Source organism: Cydia strobilella, chromosome 24 (genome assembly GCF_947568885.1).
Source record: "Cydia strobilella chromosome 24, ilCydStro3.1, whole genome shotgun sequence".
Classification (NCBI taxonomy): Eukaryota; Metazoa; Arthropoda; class Insecta; order Lepidoptera; family Tortricidae; genus Cydia; species Cydia strobilella.
The window spans coordinates 5,832,178-5,853,349 of NC_086064.1; the positions used below are offsets into that span (position 1 = coordinate 5,832,178).

The window sequence follows — 21,172 nt, forward strand, 5'->3', positions numbered from 1 at the left end:
CTATAATAATAGGAGTTAACACACTAATATATTGGAAAGTAAATTAAAATCGTCACGTGACTCTCATATTAAGCGCTATTTTAAGACATCAAATTTTATTATATCGACAAAATTATTACCACTGATTGAATGCTTACAAAAATATTAGAGGAGAAGAATCCTTCACAAGAGGATCTAATCCGTAAGCCGACCACCGTTTTTATAGTATATATTATGCCCTACGTTCAGGTATCCAAAATTTATTTAAATATCATATAATATGAAATTATTTATCAATAGGTATATATAATATTATATTTCTTTAGATATATGAAAAGTAAGTCAAATAATAATGCTCTGATATATCTTACCCCGTCCCCCTTCGCCCCGCAATAGGGTAAAACGTATAAATAGCGGCAAAATGATGGCTAGCTAGCTATTCCACTCGTGTCGACGCGCGGCGCAAGTCGTGTGTTGAGTATTCCGTTCGAGAAGTCTAATCTCTACTACAACAAGTCGCAATGACCGGTCGCGGTAAGGGAGGTAAAGGTCTGGGGAAAGGAGGAGCCAAGCGCCACAGGAAGGTGCTCCGTGATAACATCCAGGGTATCACCAAGCCCGCCATCCGTCGTCTCGCCCGCAGAGGTGGCGTCAAGCGTATCTCCGGCCTGATCTACGAGGAGACCCGCGGTGTTCTCAAGGTGTTCCTCGAGAACGTGATCCGTGACGCGGTCACCTACACCGAGCACGCCAAGAGGAAGACCGTCACCGCCATGGACGTCGTCTACGCTCTGAAGCGTCAAGGCCGCACCCTCTACGGTTTCGGAGGTTAAGCGCTGCACTGTCAGCGTCGTCGCGCGCGATATCGTGTAATATATACTAACGTGGGTATTACCGTATCGCGCAGACGCAAATACAAAAAGGCCCTTTTCAGGGCCGCAAATAATTCTATGATACGATTACGATAAAAAGTTTCTGTAGCGACACAGACGGACAAACAAACTATCAATCGATCTCTACCCATCCTATGTTATCCAAAATATCTATCTATTATAACTACTAATAGTCTAGTATCATCGTAGGTACGTACATTTATTACAATTACTTACTTACCCGGCACCGCGCAACACTTCTAACTTCTACAGCGTCCAGCTCGTAAGCATCGCTTGTGCTAAGTATCTATTGATACCGGAGGAAGCGAAACAATCCAAAATTGAACCACGAGCGGTACATACAAAAAAAATTCACCACACCAACCCGAAGAAGAAGAAGAAAATATTAATTAACTGGTAAGATATTTTTCTTTTTTACTTTACCCGCGAACCTCACCTGACCTGTGAGTGATCTGCTACTGATAACGACGACTAGTCGATGAACTGACCAATTAGATAAAGGATTCGCAAATAGTGCACAAAACAGACAGGGACACCCAACATCCCCGCACCCACTCACCTCACTTTACAAAAAAGAAAAAAAAAAAAAAAAAAAAAAAGTATATAAACACAGGTTTTAGACTTCTCGTGTTCCTATGATGATGAATACATAATATTTAGGTACTTACATATAATATATACATATCAACCTAAACAGATTTTTATGTCAAAATAATTTATATCGTTTGTTCCAATATCAACATTCAGATAATATCATACGTTAAATTATTATAAATAAATAAATACGCCGGACCAAAAACTAAATAAATCTAAACGACGACCTACACGAGACTCTTACCTACTACGATGCCCGCACGCACGCTCAGAGTGTCGCGCTGTATGATCCTCGTAGAAGAGAGTTTAACTATACGAATTATAATAATATTCATTAATACGATATCTTAATGTATAATATAACATGACATAATTATTTAAATTTAATATAAAGTACCTATCCCGTTTTACGTCGGTACCGGCAGAGAGCAAACCACTGAACGTAGGCAATGCAATCCAAGTCGCGGTACGGCTGTTTTACGACAGTGAAGACAACAAGTCAAAATAACATTATAAATATAATTTTCTAATGTTGTTATTGTGTCACATCTATCTATGGTATCTTCGAATTTAACTGGAGGACACATAATAGTTATAGATGTGATTTTAATTAAGAAAAATCACTTTTTAAACTGACCCGAGGTGTCCGCAACCTATAATACCAAAAGTAAAGTTCTCCCATTCGTTTATCGGCGTTCCAAATCCTAAAACTTCTATTAAAATACGTATATCAATTCATAAAGAATGTATATGTGCAATTTTATTATAATCATTATAATATAATTCACTATAAATTTAGTTTAATCATAAACGAGTAAGTGAAAACTTGGAAGTGTTATTACGAGAAAACGTCCCGCGACATAAGGGTCTGCGTTACGGTTAAGCCGGAGTATATATAAAAAGTGGCGCCCCCAATAAGCCGTGTTTAGTACTCGCCAGCGCAGCGCTCCGCTTACACGCGTCCGCTGTATTCTCTTTGCGCAGTTTGTGCGATTTACTAGTTTACTTTAATTATATTTACTTACTTGACGATTAATAAATAAATATGGCCGACACCGCAGTTGCTGCCGACGCTCCCGCCCCGGCGACGCCCGCGAAGAAGCCTAAGGCGTCCGCCTCCGCTGGCGCTAAGAAGCCTAAGGCGAAACCCACCCACCCTAAGACGTCCGAGATGGTTAACAGCGCCATCAAGGAGTTGAAGGAGAGAAGCGGTTCGTCCCTGCAGGCTATCAAGAAGTACATCGCCGCCCAGTACAAGGTCGACGCCGAGAAGCTGGCCCCTTTCATCAGAAAATATCTGAAGAGCGCAGTCGAATCCGGCGCACTCATTCAGACCAAAGGCAAGGGCGCGTCCGGCTCCTTCAAACTGGAGTCGAAGTCATCATCGGCCGGCAAGAAGCCCGCCGCGGCCAAGAAATCTAGCGCCGCTAAATCTTCAGCCGCCGCTAAGAAGCCCGCCGCGGCTAAGCCCGCTAAGGCGAAGAAGGCCGCTGCGTCCCCGGCCAAGCCTAAGGCCGCCACGAAGGACAAGAAGGCCGCCGCCGCCAAGAAGAAGCCCGCCGCGAAGAAACCTTCCACCCCCGCCAAGGGCAAGAGCGCCGCCGCGCCTAAGGCCAAGAAGACCGCGAAGCCGCCGACCAAGAAGCCTAAAGCTCCCAAGCCCAAGAAGGCCGCGGCCGCTCCCAAAGCGAAGCCCGCCGCCAAGAAGGCTGCCTCGAAGAAGTAAGAAGACTGCGCCACATTGTCGTCGTCGTACTTACATCGGCCGTGATGGTGGAGGATATGTCGATTGTCGTCGCTATATATCGTATATACGACGACGTGTCGCCTGTTCACACGCCTCTCGTCATACGCCTGTGCGCGTTAAACGCACATCAAAAAGCCCTTTTCAGGGCTAACAAATTTATTCAAAGGTTCATATCGCCTCTGTTTCATTGCAATAAGCACAACACACATACACGAGTCGATCGATCGCAATCAATATTAGAATAAAGGTATATAAAATAAAATAAAATAAAATAAAATAAAAGTCAATCTCAAATCGAGTCTTATGGCAAAAGTCTCAAGATTATTGATGATATTGATGAGATCTCACTGATAAGACTGATTAGGTTAGGTTTTCATGAATACTTACACAGAATATTTTCTTATCGATGGTGAATGATAAATATAACTGTATTATTTGAAGTCTTACATTTACAACAACAACAACAACTACATAAATATAAGTATATAATTTACGGAATATTTTGTTAATTGTGTTATTTTTATTAGTTAGTTATACTTTGATGTATAAATTGAAATGTTTTTATTTTATATTTCTAATTTGCGCTCTTGCACGCGACTCGTTGATTGGTCGATCGGGCTCGTGTTATGTCGGCTCGTTGTATCCCCACTATCAGCGTACACCGTGAACGTATAAAATAAAGGCAACTACTAAAAAAAAGCGTATACACTCGCAAGCAAGCAATCGTGCTCTCGTTTCGTGTGTGTGTAAACTAAACTTAAATCTCTCTTTAAACATGTCTGGACGCGGTAAAGGTGGCAAGGTTAAGGGAAAGGCAAAGTCCCGTTCTAACCGTGCCGGACTTCAGTTCCCCGTCGGTCGTATCCACAGGCTTCTACGCAAGGGCAACTACGCCGAGCGCGTCGGTGCCGGTGCCCCGGTGTACCTAGCCGCCGTCATGGAGTACCTGGCCGCTGAGGTTCTCGAGTTGGCAGGCAACGCCGCTCGCGACAACAAGAAGACCAGGATCATCCCTAGGCATCTCCAGCTGGCGATCCGCAACGACGAGGAGTTGAACAAGCTCCTCTCCGGTGTGACCATCGCCCAGGGTGGTGTGCTGCCTAACATTCAGGCCGTGCTCCTGCCCAAGAAGACCGAGAAGAAGGCTTAAGTGTACTCACTTCTCATCAGGCTACATCTATAGCGGTAACACCCGGCGATTGGTGAATGTGGCCTCTGTTATATTCCCGCCCGAGTGACCGTTACAAAAGGCCCTTTTCAGGGCCACAATATGATTCTGTGATAACGTTGTAAGTTTCATGGCATAACGCATACGTGTACGATGTCATTCGATCGATCAATATAATTATATCATATACATATATATGAACGATGAATATCGATTAATTATAATATAATTACGGTAAGTAGATAATTCTGAATTCTAATGAGATTATTTTTCTGATTGCAAAACACATCACTACACACGTCTCTAAATGAGAGACTTGAGACTTCGTCGTCAAGAAGTATAATAAATAAACGACAAATAAAGGTAATGTGATGGCTCAGAGCTATTACTTGCTCATCTACAGCAGTCTGTCACTGTAACAACAACAACAATAGTAAATAAACATAAAGCTATACATTTAATTAATATAATTGTTATCCGCCTACGGTTTTGAACAAAACTGATGATGGTATAATCGATGGTACGGCATATGATGTTCATAATTTTTTTTTTTTTTTTTTTTTTGATATATTTTATAATCAAAATAATAATACCTATATGTAAGTAATATCAATACGCGCTTGCTCTCACTCCCCACCATGCCGACCGACGATACTAATGATGCACGAACGCTATTGGTCGAGATACCGCGAGCGCGACGCTCGATCTTTAATCCCCTATTTACCGTTCTCCGCTTTAACAAAATGAGCGCAACAACGACAAAATTTTTAGAGATTAAAAAGAGAGTTGACGGGAACGCACGCGCTTGAGCACGCTCTCGAGACTTACGCACCCTACCCAACTCACTAGTTGTCGTGTGTTAACGCCAGTGTTGTGCAAGTACATAATAAATAATAATAAAGGCGATTTATTATTATTTATTATTTTAAATTCAGTGGCCCCCAGTGTTGAAAAGACCTCGCTGAGATCGTTTGCTGGTGGAAACCTAACGGTGCCAACTAAAGCCACCAGGCGCTAGCGGGGCCGTTTGTCGGTGGTGCCACAAACGGGGTTTACAAGCCCAGTCTCAACCCACTGCCATCTGTATTTTATCTTGTGCTCACGCCTGTGTTAATTACAGGTCAACACGCCGACACCGCACACACACGCCACAGCCATGGGCATCTATAGGACGCCTACCAAGGAGACGAAGGCCACATCGGAGGAGGACTCGGCCGCGGCAGCGGCCTCGACGGGGGTGATGCGACCTCAGGCCAACGACCAGCTCACGCCAACCCCTTCTCCGGACGTAACGGAGTGCACAAAGCCAAGGCGCTTACCAGCTTGTGGGAGCTACACGGGGTCTTCGGCGTCAAGTGACTCGGAAGAGGACCTTGACTTCGAGGACTCCGTGGAGGGCTCCGACGAAGGCTTGGGCGCTGAGGCCAGATGCACCTCCGGAACGCCCGGGGACGGGGAGGCGGAGCAGTCAGCGACCAAACAGGTCCCAACACGTTGTGACTTGTCACGCGATGACTCATCACCGCTTGACTTGTCACCACGTGGTGGTAATGCATTACGCGCCGAGAGTCCGCTGCCGCCGCCGCAGCCGGCCGGCAACCTCATCACGCCGGCCAACTCACCGCATCGCCGCCAGCAGTCACCTTGTCGCCCTCAGCCCGGCCTCGAGATGACCGGGGCCTCCTGGATGGCGATATTCGAGAAACTCGACAGAGTAGCTCGGGGATCGCTAGACAGTTGCACCCTCGGCCCGCTCGAGGCGGCGCTACTCTCAACCCTGTTGACGCACTCTAGGGCGCGCCAACAGAAGAGGCGACGGGACGAGGACAGCCCGCCGGCACAGGAGGAAAAGCGGGAATGTAACCGCATCACTCCTGTGGCGCGCGGGCCTACTCAACCCGCCGTCTGCCCACAGGTCTCGCAGCCGATGGACACAATGGAGCCAACTACACCCGCCGCCGGAGGCTCACAACAGCCACCGCCACGCAAAGTGCTATTACCCACGCCGGTAGTAAGCGCCAACGCGTACGCGGAAGCGGCCAAATCGCCACCTAAAACCGCCACTTCTCTGCCCACAGACACCGCAACCAGCAAGAAGAAGAAGCAGCAGGCGCCGCCCCTGACCAAGAAGGCCAAACCGCCCCAGATCCTGGCCGAGGTCCTCCCAGACCCGGCCCACCACCTGAGGGCCATCAACAAGCGTCTCGGTTTTGAGGCCAAAACCGAGAACGTCGAACCGACCGGGGTACGGTTCTATCCCAGGACCGGGGAGGAATACCGAGTGGTATTCTCCTACCTCAGCAGCGAGCAGGCCCTCGACCCGAGGATCCAGTTCGTCAAGCATCCGGAGAAGTCGACCCTACCAATGAAGGCTGCAATCCGCGGCCTACCGTCAAGCATGACGGTGCAGGACGTGAAGGACGCGTGCGAAACAGAGGGGTATACTGTATCACATGCACGCTTAATCTCCACAGGCAGAGGACGAGGAGGCACCATCTTCTTCGTCCAGCTCGACGGCACGGAGCGAGAAAACCCTGGTTTTCTGGACCTCACAAGCATCGCGAACATCAACACCAAGGTTCGTGTCGAACCTTGGAGAGGTAAACCCGGGCCACCGCAATGCTATCGGTGCCAGGGCTTTAGGCACTCTTCACAGGGATGCCATCGACCGGTGCGATGCGTGAAATGCGCCCTGCCGCACTTGTCACACCAGTGCACGCGACCGAGAGAGGAGCCAGCAACGTGCGCAAATTGCTACAAAGACCACCCGGGCAATCACAAGCAATGTGAGACATATTTACAGGAGCTGCGCAACTGGCGAGGGGGCACCCGCTCCTACTCACGCCGCCCGCCAACCCGCCGCCCGCAACGAGGCCCGGACACTAGGGCCTCGGACACGCCTAACCTGGTGGAGGAGTCTTCCACAGGCTCCCTAATGGCACCCGCCAACCTGCCGAGGCAACGCCAGCCCGGGCAACGCAGACTGCCGCAGCCACAACACAAACCGCAGAGGATGTCGCAAGCAGAGATCGACACCACAGCGTTGCGCAGGGACATAGTTGCCGCGGTACAAACCGCGGTAACTGCGTCCCTGAAACCAACGCTAGACGAGGTAGTGTTAGCTATTAAGTCTCTGTCTAGGCCTGACCAAACTCAGGCCTAGCTCACCCCAGCAATAACGCAAGTTATTCGCCAGCTACACTCTTTTACGGCCTAAAAGAGAAAGATTTAAGGGTAGTATATTGGAACGCGCAGACATTAAGCGGTAAACTTAATGATCTGCGCACTTTTCTCCACAGCCAAGACGTCGACATCATGCTGATTTGCGAGACAAAGTTGAAAGCGTCCAACACGCTTTCAGCCAGTGGGTACATCGTGTACCGCCTCGACCAGGCAAACCCGGAAACCGGGTACGCTTACCGAGGCCTAGCAGTCATTGTCAAGAGGACAATCATCCACCAAATGGTGGACATCGACCAGCCAGCCTCACTATCCGCACTGGGGATAGATATCAAACTACAAAGGCATAATCTGCGCTTGTTTGCTATCTACAGGCCCTGCGGACACTGCCGACCGGCAGAGATGCGCGCCGACCTCAAACGACTACTGGTGGACTCCCCCGTGCCGACCATCCTGGCCGGGGACTTCAACGCCGAGCATTCCGCTTGGAACTCCTCCGCGCACTCCCAAGCGGGAAACGTTATCTACCAGATCGTGGAGGACCTCGATCTGGTAGTGGGAGGGCCCTACGAGCCCACTCACTATCACGGCTCAGACGTGTACAACAGGGGCACCACCATCGACTTTGCGATCTCTCGCGGAGTCGATACACTCATGAGGCACCAGGTATTTTACGATCTCACATCCGACCATAGGCCGGTGCTCCTGACCATCGCAGACCAACCGACGACGAGACTCAACAGAGGACCCGGACGCCGCTACGACTGGACGGCTTTCACAGAAGCCATGGTAAATTCTCCCCGTACAGGTCCCATATCGACCGCAGAAGAGGTCGATGCAGCAGCAGCCACAATCACCGGAGACATCAAGGCGGCCCTAGCCGAGGCCACCCACATCATCCCGCCCACAGACCGGCGCAAACCGCTCCCGAGGCCGCTTCAAGCGCTTTTGGAGAAAAAGCGCTGGTACAGGAAACAGTGGCAAAGGACTAGGGCTCAGTCGGTAAAGACCGAGCTCAATCGTCTGGAGCGATTGTTAAAGGACAAACTCAACGAGCACAGAGCTGCAAGCTGGGAAGCGCACATCGATAGCCTAACCGATCACGTTCCTTCCATCCACAGGTTATGCAGACAACTCAGCTCGAAACCCGAGCCGATACACCCACTAGAGGACGACACCGACGGAATCCTGAAATACGCAGCCAAGGACAGAGCGGAAATACTCGCTCGCAGCCTTGAGCAGCAATTCAGGCCCTTCCCCGACACAGACCCGCAACACACAGCGGACATCGTACAGCACGTCCGAGACTATCTCAACGTGCCGGTCGAAACCCACGATGATCCAATCTACTTTTCTCCTTCACAGGTCAAGGCGACTATCAGGCACCACTGCAATCCGAAGAAGGCACCGGGCCCCGACGAGATCCCGAACATGGCGCTCCGCCAACTGCCGCTAAACACCTTAGCGGCAGTGGCGCGCCTGTTCAACGGGATCTTGCGGTCGGGGCACTTTCCCACCGTCTGGAAGACGGGACGGGTCATCGTCCTTCCCAAACCCGGGAAGGACAGAAGAAAGCCGGAGAGCTACCGGCCTATCACGTTGCTATGCAACTTATCAAAGGTATTCGAGAGGTTGCTGCTCCGGCACCTCTCGCCACACATCCAACCCAGGCCGGAGCAATTTGGTTTCAGGTCTCAACACTCCACCACGTTGCAGCTCACCCGTGTCCTACACCACATGGGCATGGCGCTCAACAAAAAGGAGTACACAGTCGCTGTCCTCCTAGACATGGAGAAAGCTTTTGACCGAGTCTGGCACGAAGGTCTAATATACAAACTTTCTCTGTCCACAGCACCCCGCCGCATCGTGAGAATCATCGCATCATTCCTAGCAGACCGACGCTTCCACGTACAAGTGGAAGGCACGGTGTCGCAGGACCGCCCAATACAGGCAGGAGTCCCCCAGGGGAGCTGCCTATCGCCCTCGTGCTATGCGCGCTACACCGACGACATACCAGTCGTAGGACAAGCGCAACTAGCCCTCTTTGCTGACGACGCCGCTTACTATGCTTCATCTTTTCAGATGCCGCATGCAGTCTCCAAGATCCAGCCGACGCTCGACGCCCTTCCTGACTGGCTCTCCAAATGGAGGCTATCAGTCAATGTGGGCAAAACGCAAGCGCTCATCACAGGGCAAGCGCGAGACTTGCCCGCACCTCCTTCTCTTTTAGGACATCCGCTCACGTGGTCACCCACAGTGAAATATCTGGGGGTGACCATAGACAGGCGGCTCACCATGCAGAAACACACGGCGGAGACAATCAGACGAGCGAAAACCGCTCGAATGAACCTCCGCCCGGTTTTCTGCAGCAAGCTCCCTGTACGGACCAAAGTCGGTCTGTACAAAGCTTACGTCCGCTCTCGACTAACCTACGCTACACCGGCCTGGTATTCTTTCTGTTCCAGGTACAACAAGCAGAGGATGAGGAGCCAGGAGACACTCTCGCTACGGACCATCGTCGCAGCAACCCGATTCGTCAGCAACGCAGCCATCGCCGAGTACCTGAAGTGGCGCAGCCTGGACGAGTTCATCGAGCGTCTCGCGCGGGTCATGTATGACCGCGCGGACAACTGCAGCCACGACCATCTACGAGGGATCGCGCCACACTACACACGACCACCGGACCTACACGGGGCTCGGCATCTCCCCCGAGCCCTCCTACACAACGACGACGACGACAACAACGAAGAAGAGGAAGAAGAAGACGTCGTCGACGACACAACAACACCACACACACTCGGATGACACCTACGAAGCACACGCCAGCCTAAACTGCCGGTCGCCTTCACTGCGGCCCCGAAACCTGGCCCCGCTCAAACGGTATCACCAGGCTAGGGGTTGCGGGGTTGGATAACGGCCGGTAGCGATAAAGCTGGCCTACACCGGATCGCGCAGCCGTCCAAAAATCGACGGTGGAAGACCGCCCCACGAAGATGGGGCGCGAAAACAGATTCAGTCTCCGCAACAGGGATGTTGAAGAGACCCCTCACACCCTCCCAAAAGGGTATCGAGATGACATACAACAAACAAAATTTTTATTCCCAGTTCGGCTATCGTACTGTAAGCATCTAACTATATCACAATGCCACCCAAGACTAGCGGTAAGGCCGCCAAGAAATCCGGCAAGGCCCAGAAGAACATCTCCAAGTCGGACTCGAAGAAAAAGAAGAAGCATAAGCGCAAGGAGAGCTACGCCATTTACATCTACAAGGTGCTCAAGCAGGTCCACCCCGACACCGGTATCTCCAGCAAGGCCATGTCGATCATGAACTCTTTCGTGAACGACATCTTCGAGCGCATCGCCGCCGAGGCCTCCCGCCTCGCTCACTACAACAAGAGGTCCACCATCACCAGCAGGGAGGTGCAGACATCCGTGAGGCTCTTGCTGCCCGGTGAGCTCGCCAAGCACGCCGTCAGTGAAGGCACCAAGGCCGTCACCAAGTACACCAGCTCCAAGTAAGCGCGTCCGTCGTTCCTCGTATGCTATCTGTCTTCTCAATACACTTTTAGTGTAATGGGTTTAGGTAGTTCGTATTGCGACACGACACGCTGCGAGAGTGTGGTTTGTACAACAACCAAAAAGGCCCTTTTCAGGGCCACAAATACGTTCTGAATATATAATATAAGAAGTTTCTAGATAGCCGTGCATACGGTGTCAATCGGTAGATTAATATCAATTACACACATTATCAACACGAAAGCTGTGTCAACATGTAAGGGTATTAAATAAGGAATCAACAATAATAACACATACGCTTAGTGTATGCATATATCTAATACTAGATATGTGTAACGTGAGACGTTATGGATATTAATTTAAATTTAGGTTAGGTTTTTATAAAACATAAAGTTATGTTAGGTTTCGCGGAGTTAGGTTAGGTTTTGAATGACATTATAAAAAAAAGTTAGGTTTGATCGAGTTAGGTTAGGTTAGGTTAGGTTTTGAGTGACAAAAAAAAACCTAACCTAACTTTGACCTAACTCGATCAAACCTAACTCCGCGAAACCTAACATAACCTGACATTATAAAAAAAAAGTTAGGTTTGATCGAGTTAGGTTAGGTTAGGTTAGGTTTTGAGTGACAAAAAAAAACCTAACCTAACTTTGACCTAACCTAACCTAACTCGATCAAACCTAACTCCGCGAAACCTAACATAACCTGACATTATAAAAAAAAAAGTTAGGTTTGATCGAGTTAGGTTAGGTTTTGTATGACAAAAAAAAAAAAAAAAAAAAAACCTAACCTAACTTTGACCTAACCTAACCTAACCTAACCTAACTCGATCAAACCTAACTCCGCGAAACCTAACATAACCTGACCTAACTAGATTGAACCGGCGATCGAGGCGAATTTAGATAGCGATGACTGTTATTTAAATGAAATATATGTATGTATGTATGTATGTATTTATTTTATTTATTTATTTATTAATTAATATTAATATTCAATAATATTATTGTTATTCTAATCAGAAATTTTGTGTTGGTGAGAAAGGAAGAGGGGCGAGGGGGACGTGTATGTGAATTTTATAGCCCTCTCGCTCACACGGACACTAACCCCGTCCCTTTCCGACCAGCCAGCACGTATAAATAGCGTCTCGCTGGCGAAAAATCGCTTATTCCCTCTCGTGACTCGTTAACGTAACGTACACGCACGCGTATTATTATTATTGACAATGGCCCGTACCAAGCAGACCGCTCGTAAATCCACCGGTGGTAAAGCGCCCCGCAAACAGCTCGCCACCAAGGCGGCCCGCAAGAGCGCGCCCGCCACCGGCGGCGTCAAGAAGCCCCATCGTTACAGGCCCGGCACCGTCGCCCTCCGTGAGATCCGTCGCTACCAGAAGAGCACTGAGCTTCTGATCCGCAAGCTGCCCTTCCAGCGTCTGGTGCGTGAGATCGCTCAGGACTTCAAGACCGATCTGCGCTTCCAGAGCTCTGCCGTTATGGCTCTCCAGGAGGCCAGCGAGGCTTACCTCGTCGGTCTCTTCGAGGACACCAACCTGTGCGCTATCCACGCCAAGCGTGTGACCATCATGCCCAAGGACATCCAGCTGGCTCGCAGGATCCGCGGTGAACGTGCCTAAACCACCACGTTTATACTGGCACGGAGCAACATCACAGGACGCAGTCTGCGCGAACGCATACGGTTACGTTACGCGTTTTGCGTCTGGACGTGCGAACGTGACGCTTCTGTCAGTCATATATCAAAAGGCCCTTTTCAGGGCCACACATGATTCTAAAATTCACAATTGTTTCTTTGAACAAACACTTGCGTAGATAAATCGATCACTGCATGGTCATTACAAAAAATAAATAAATAAATATATAAATTTAATTTACACATAACCAACCGTACACAAAATGTACGGAGGTATATATGAAATTTAACTACGATACACGAAATACTACTATACTGTAAGGATTATTTAAGAAAGAACTTATTTCCTATCCTATAATAATAGGAGTTAACACACTAATATATTGGAAAGTAAATTAAAATCGTCACGTGACTCTCATATTAAGCGCTATTTTAAGACATCAAATTTTATTATATCGACAAAATTATTACCACTGATTGAATGCTTACAAAAATATTAGAGGAGAAGAATCCTTCACAAGAGGATCTAATCCGTAAGCCGACCACCGTTTTTATAGTATATATTATGCCCTACGTTCAGGTATCCAAAATTTATTTAAATATCATATAATATGAAATTATTTATCAATAGGTATATATAATATTATATTTCTTTAGATATATGAAAAGTAAGTCAAATAATAATGCTCTGATATATCTTACCCCGTCCCCCTTCGCCCCGCAATAGGGTAAAACGTATAAATAGCGGCAAAATGATGGCTAGCTAGCTATTCCACTCGTGTCGACGCGCGGCGCAAGTCGTGTGTTGAGTATTCCGTTCGAGAAGTCTAATCTCTACTACAACAAGTCGCAATGACCGGTCGCGGTAAGGGAGGTAAAGGTCTGGGGAAAGGAGGAGCCAAGCGCCACAGGAAGGTGCTCCGTGATAACATCCAGGGTATCACCAAGCCCGCCATCCGTCGTCTCGCCCGCAGAGGTGGCGTCAAGCGTATCTCCGGCCTGATCTACGAGGAGACCCGCGGTGTTCTCAAGGTGTTCCTCGAGAACGTGATCCGTGACGCGGTCACCTACACCGAGCACGCCAAGAGGAAGACCGTCACCGCCATGGACGTCGTCTACGCTCTGAAGCGTCAAGGCCGCACCCTCTACGGTTTCGGAGGTTAAGCGCTGCACTGTCAGCGTCGTCGCGCGCGATATCGTGTAATATATACTAACGTGGGTATTACCGTATCGCGCAGACGCAAATACAAAAAGGCCCTTTTCAGGGCCGCAAATAATTCTATGATACGATTACGATAAAAAGTTTCTGTAGCGACACAGACGGACAAACAAACTATCAATCGATCTCTACCCATCCTATGTTATCCAAAATATCTATCTATTATAACTACTAATAGTCTAGTATCATCGTAGGTACGTACATTTATTACAATTACTTACTTACCCGGCACCGCGCAACACTTCTAACTTCTACAGCGTCCAGCTCGTAAGCATCGCTTGTGCTAAGTATCTATTGATACCGGAGGAAGCGAAACAATCCAAAATTGAACCACGAGCGGTACATACAAAAAAAATTCACCACACCAACCCGAAGAAGAAGAAGAAAATATTAATTAACTGGTAAGATATTTTTCTTTTTTACTTTACCCGCGAACCTCACCTGACCTGTGAGTGATCTGCTACTGATAACGACGACTAGTCGATGAACTGACCAATTAGATAAAGGATTCGCAAATAGTGCACAAAACAGACAGGGACACCCAACATCCCCGCACCCACTCACCTCACTTTACAAAAAAGAAAAAAAAAAAAAAAAAAAAAAAGTATATAAACACAGGTTTTAGACTTCTCGTGTTCCTATGATGATGAATACATAATATTTAGGTACTTACATATAATATATACATATCAACCTAAACAGATTTTTATGTCAAAATAATTTATATCGTTTGTTCCAATATCAACATTCAGATAATATCATACGTTAAATTATTATAAATAAATAAATACGCCGGACCAAAAACTAAATAAATCTAAACGACGACCTACACGAGACTCTTACCTACTACGATGCCCGCACGCACGCTCAGAGTGTCGCGCTGTATGATCCTCGTAGAAGAGAGTTTAACTATACGAATTATAATAATATTCATTAATACGATATCTTAATGTATAATATAACATGACATAATTATTTAAATTTAATATAAAGTACCTATCCCGTTTTACGTCGGTACCGGCAGAGAGCAAACCACTGAACGTAGGCAATGCAATCCAAGTCGCGGTACGGCTGTTTTACGACAGTGAAGACAACAAGTCAAAATAACATTATAAATATAATTTTCTAATGTTGTTATTGTGTCACATCTATCTATGGTATCTTCGAATTTAACTGGAGGACACATAATAGTTATAGATGTGATTTTAATTAAGAAAAATCACTTTTTAAACTGACCCGAGGTGTCCGCAACCTATAATACCAAAAGTAAAGTTCTCCCATTCGTTTATCGGCGTTCCAAATCCTAAAACTTCTATTAAAATACGTATATCAATTCATAAAGAATGTATATGTGCAATTTTATTATAATCATTATAATATAATTCACTATAAATTTAGTTTAATCATAAACGAGTAAGTGAAAACTTGGAAGTGTTATTACGAGAAAACGTCCCGCGACATAAGGGTCTGCGTTACGGTTAAGCCGGAGTATATATAAAAAGTGGCGCCCCCAATAAGCCGTGTTTAGTACTCGCCAGCGCAGCGCTCCGCTTACACGCGTCCGCTGTATTCTCTTTGCGCAGTTTGTGCGATTTACTAGTTTACTTTAATTATATTTACTTACTTGACGATTAATAAATAAATATGGCCGACACCGCAGTTGCTGCCGACGCTCCCGCCCCGGCGACGCCCGCGAAGAAGCCTAAGGCGTCCGCCTCCGCTGGCGCTAAGAAGCCTAAGGCGAAACCCACCCACCCTAAGACGTCCGAGATGGTTAACAGCGCCATCAAGGAGTTGAAGGAGAGAAGCGGTTCGTCCCTGCAGGCTATCAAGAAGTACATCGCCGCCCAGTACAAGGTCGACGCCGAGAAGCTGGCCCCTTTCATCAGAAAATATCTGAAGAGCGCAGTCGAATCCGGCGCACTCATTCAGACCAAAGGCAAGGGCGCGTCCGGCTCCTTCAAACTGGAGTCGAAGTCATCATCGGCCGGCAAGAAGCCCGCCGCGGCCAAGAAATCTAGCGCCGCTAAATCTTCAGCCGCCGCTAAGAAGCCCGCCGCGGCTAAGCCCGCTAAGGCGAAGAAGGCCGCTGCGTCCCCGGCCAAGCCTAAGGCCGCCACGAAGGACAAGAAGGCCGCCGCCGCCAAGAAGAAGCCCGCCGCGAAGAAACCTTCCACCCCCGCCAAGGGCAAGAGCGCCGCCGCGCCTAAGGCCAAGAAGACCGCGAAGCCGCCGACCAAGAAGCCTAAAGCTCCCAAGCCCAAGAAGGCCGCGGCCGCTCCCAAAGCGAAGCCCGCCGCCAAGAAGGCTGCCTCGAAGAAGTAAGAAGACTGCGCCACATTGTCGTCGTCGTACTTACATCGGCCGTGATGGTGGAGGATATGTCGATTGTCGTCGCTATATATCGTATATACGACGACGTGTCGCCTGTTCACACGCCTCTCGTCATACGCCTGTGCGCGTTAAACGCACATCAAAAAGCCCTTTTCAGGGCTAACAAATTTATTCAAAGGTTCATATCGCCTCTGTTTCATTGCAATAAGCACAACACACATACACGAGTCGATCGATCGCAATCAATATTAGAATAAAGGTATATAAAATAAAATAAAATAAAATAAAATAAAAGTCAATCTCAAATCGAGTCTTATGGCAAAAGTCTCAAGATTATTGATGATATTGATGAGATCTCACTGATAAGACTGATTAGGTTAGGTTTTCATGAATACTTACACAGAATATTTTCTTATCGATGGTGAATGATAAATATAACTGTATTATTTGAAGTCTTACATTTACAACAACAACAACAACTACATAAATATAAGTATATAATTTACGGAATATTTTGTTAATTGTGTTATTTTTATTAGTTAGTTATACTTTGATGTATAAATTGAAATGTTTTTATTTTATATTTCTAATTTGCGCTCTTGCACGCGACTCGTTGATTGGTCGATCGGGCTCGTGTTATGTCGGCTCGTTGTATCCCCACTATCAGCGTACACCGTGAACGTATAAAATAAAGGCAACTACTAAAAAAAAGCGTATACACTCGCAAGCAAGCAATCGTGCTCTCGTTTCGTGTGTGTGTAAACTAAACTTAAATCTCTCTTTAAACATGTCTGGACGCGGTAAAGGTGGCAAGGTTAAGGGAAAGGCAAAGTCCCGTTCTAACCGTGCCGGACTTCAGTTCCCCGTCGGTCGTATCCACAGGCTTCTACGCAAGGGCAACTACGCCGAGCGCGTCGGTGCCGGTGCCCCGGTGTACCTAGCCGCCGTCATGGAGTACCTGGCCGCTGAGGTTCTCGAGTTGGCAGGCAACGCCGCTCGCGACAACAAGAAGACCAGGATCATCCCTAGGCATCTCCAGCTGGCGATCCGCAACGACGAGGAGTTGAACAAGCTCCTCTCCGGTGTGACCATCGCCCAGGGTGGTGTGCTGCCTAACATTCAGGCCGTGCTCCTGCCCAAGAAGACCGAGAAGAAGGCTTAAGTGTACTCACTTCTCATCAGGCTACATCTATAGCGGTAACACCCGGCGATTGGTGAATGTGGCCTCTGTTATATTCCCGCCCGAGTGACCGTTACAAAAGGCCCTTTTCAGGGCCACAATATGATTCTGTGATAACGTTGTAAGTTTCATGGCATAACGCATACGTGTACGATGTCATTCGATCGATCAATATAATTATATCATATACATATATATGAACGATGAATATCGATTAATTATAATATAATTACGGTAAGTAGATAATTCTGAATTCTAATGAGATTATTTTTCTGATTGCAAAACACATCACTACACACGTCTCTAAATGAGAGACTTGAGACTTCGTCGTCAAGAAGTATAATAAATAAACGACAAATAAAGGTAATGTGATGGCTCAGAGCTATTACTTGCTCATCTACAGCAGTCTGTCACTGTAACAACAACAACAATAGTAAATAAACATAAAGCTATACATTTAATTAATATAATTGTTATCCGCCTACGGTTTTGAACAAAACTGATGATGGTATAATCGATGGTACGGCATATGATGTTCATAATTTTTTTTTTTTTTTTTTTTTTGATATATTTTATAATCAAAATAATAATACCTATATGTAAGTAATATCAATACGCGCTTGCTCTCACTCCCCACCATGCCGACCGACGATACTAATGATGCACGAACGCTATTGGTCGAGATACCGCGAGCGCGACGCTCGATCTTTAATCCCCTATTTACCGTTCTCCGCTTTAACAAAATGAGCGCAACAACGACAAAATTTTTATTCCCAGTTCGGCTATCGTACTGTAAGCATCTAACTATATCACAATGCCACCCAAGACTAGCGGTAAGGCCGCCAAGAAATCCGGCAAGGCCCAGAAGAACATCTCCAAGTCGGACTCGAAGAAAAAGAAGAAGCATAAGCGCAAGGAGAGCTACGCCATTTACATCTACAAGGTGCTCAAGCAGGTCCACCCCGACACCGGTATCTCCAGCAAGGCCATGTCGATCATGAACTCTTTCGTGAACGACATCTTCGAGCGCATCGCCGCCGAGGCCTCCCGCCTCGCTCACTACAACAAGAGGTCCACCATCACCAGCAGGGAGGTGCAGACATCCGTGAGGCTCTTGCTGCCCGGTGAGCTCGCCAAGCACGCCGTCAGTGAAGGCACCAAGGCCGTCACCAAGTACACCAGCTCCAAGTAAGCGCGTCCGTCGTTCCTCGTATGCTATCTGTCTTCTCAATACACTTTTAGTGTAATGGGTTTAGGTAGTTCGTATTGCGACACGACACGCTGCGAGAGTGTGGTTTGTACAACAACCAAAAAGGCCCTTTTCAGGGCCACAAATACGTTCTGAATATATAATATAAGAAGTTTCTAGATAGCCGTGCATACGGTGTCAATCGGTAGATTAATATCAATTACACACATTATCAACACGAAAGCTGTGTCAACATGTAAGGGTATTAAATAAGGAATCAACAATAATAACACATACGCTTAGTGTATGCATATATCTAATACTAGATATGTGTAACGTGAGACGTTATGGATATTAATTTAAATTTAGGTTAGGTTTTTATAAAACATAAAGTTATGTTAGGTTTCGCGGAGTTAGGTTAGGTTTTGAATGACATTATAAAAAAAAGTTAGGTTTGATCGAGTTAGGTTAGGTTAGGTTAGGTTTTGAGTGACAAAAAAAAACCTAACCTAACTTTGACCTAACTCGATCAAACCTAACTCCGCGAAACCTAACATAACCTGACATTATAAAAAAAAAGTTAGGTTTGATCGAGTTAGGTTAGGTTAGGTTAGGTTTTGAGTGACAAAAAAAAACCTAACCTAACTTTGACCTAACCTAACCTAACTCGATCAAACCTAACTCCGCGAAACCTAACATAACCTGACATTATAAAAAAAAAAGTTAGGTTTGATCGAGTTAGGTTAGGTTTTGTATGACAAAAAAAAAAAAAAAAAAAAAACCTAACCTAACTTTGACCTAACCTAACCTAACCTAACCTAACTCGATCAAACCTAACTCCGCGAAACCTAACATAACCTGACCTAACTAGATTGAACCGGCGATCGAGGCGAATTTAGATAGCGATGACTGTTATTTAAATGAAATATATGTATGTATGTATGTATGTATTTATTTTATTTATTTATTTATTAATTAATATTAATATTCAATAATATTATTGTTATTCTAATCAGAAATTTTGTGTTGGTGAGAAAGGAAGAGGGGCGAGGGGGACGTGTATGTGAATTTTATAGCCCTCTCGCTCACACGGACACTAACCCCGTCCCTTTCCGACCAGCCAGCACGTATAAATAGCGTCTCGCTGGCGAAAAATCGCTTATTCCCTCTCGTGACTCGTTAACGTAACGTACACGCACGCGTATTATTATTATTGACAATGGCCCGTACCAAGCAGACCGCTCGTAAATCCACCGGTGGTAAAGCGCCCCGCAAACAGCTCGCCACCAAGGCGGCCCGCAAGAGCGCGCCCGCCACCGGCGGCGTCAAGAAGCCCCATCGTTACAGGCCCGGCACCGTCGCCCTCCGTGAGATCCGTCGCTACCAGAAGAGCACTGAGCTTCTGATCCGCAAGCTGCCCTTCCAGCGTCTGGTGCGTGAGATCGCTCAGGACTTCAAGACCGATCTGCGCTTCCAGAGCTCTGCCGTTATGGCTCTCCAGGAGGCCAGCGAGGCTTACCTCGTCGGTCTCTTCGAGGACACCAACCTGTGCGCTATCCACGCCAAGCGTGTGACCATCATGCCCAAGGACATCCAGCTGGCTCGCAGGATCCGCGGTGAACGTGCCTAAACCACCACGTTTATACTGGCACGGAGCAACATCACAGGACGCAGTCTGCGCGAACGCATACGGTTACGTTACGCGTTTTGCGTCTGGACGTGCGAACGTGACGCTTCTGTCAGTCATATATCAAAAGGCCCTTTTCAGGGCCACACATGATTCTAAAATTCACAATTGTTTCTTTGAACAAACACTTGCGTAGATAAATCGATCACTGCATGGTCATTACAAAAAATAAATAAATAAATATATAAATTTAATTTACACATAACCAACCGTACACAAAATGTACGGAGGTATATATGAAATTTAACTACGATACACGAAATACTACTATACTGTAAGGATTATTTAAGAAAGAACTTATTTCCTATCCTATAATAATAGGAGTTAACACACTAATATATTGGAAAGTAAATTAAAATCGTCACGTGACTCTCATATTAAGCGCTATTTTAAGACATCAAATTTTATTATATCGACAAAATTATTACCACTGATTGAATGCTTACAAAAATATTAGAGGAGAAGAATCCTTCACAAGAGGATCTAATCCGTAAGCCGACCACCGTTTTTATAGTATATATTATGCCCTACGTTCAGGTATCCAAAATTTATTTAAATATCATATAATATGAAATTATTTATCAATAGGTATATATAATATTATATTTCTTTAGATATATGAAAAGTAAGTCAAATAATAATGCTCTGATATATCTTACCCCGTCCCCCTTCGCCCCGCAATAGGGTAAAACGTATAAATAGCGGCAAAATGATGGCTAGCTAGCTATTCCACTCGTGTCGACGCGCGGCGCAAGTCGTGTGTTGAGTATTCCGTTCGAGAAGTCTAATCTCTACTACAACAAGTCGCAATGACCGGTCGCGGTAAGGGAGGTAAAGGTCT

General features: G+C 46.6%; 1 pseudogene; it reads left to right on the forward strand.

The window, feature by feature from the left end:
- The first annotated feature begins 500 nt into the window (after positions 1 to 500).
- On the forward strand, positions 501 to 20,274 carry LOC134752458 (uncharacterized; annotated as a pseudogene).
- The last annotated feature ends 898 nt before the right edge of the window (positions 20,275 to 21,172 follow it).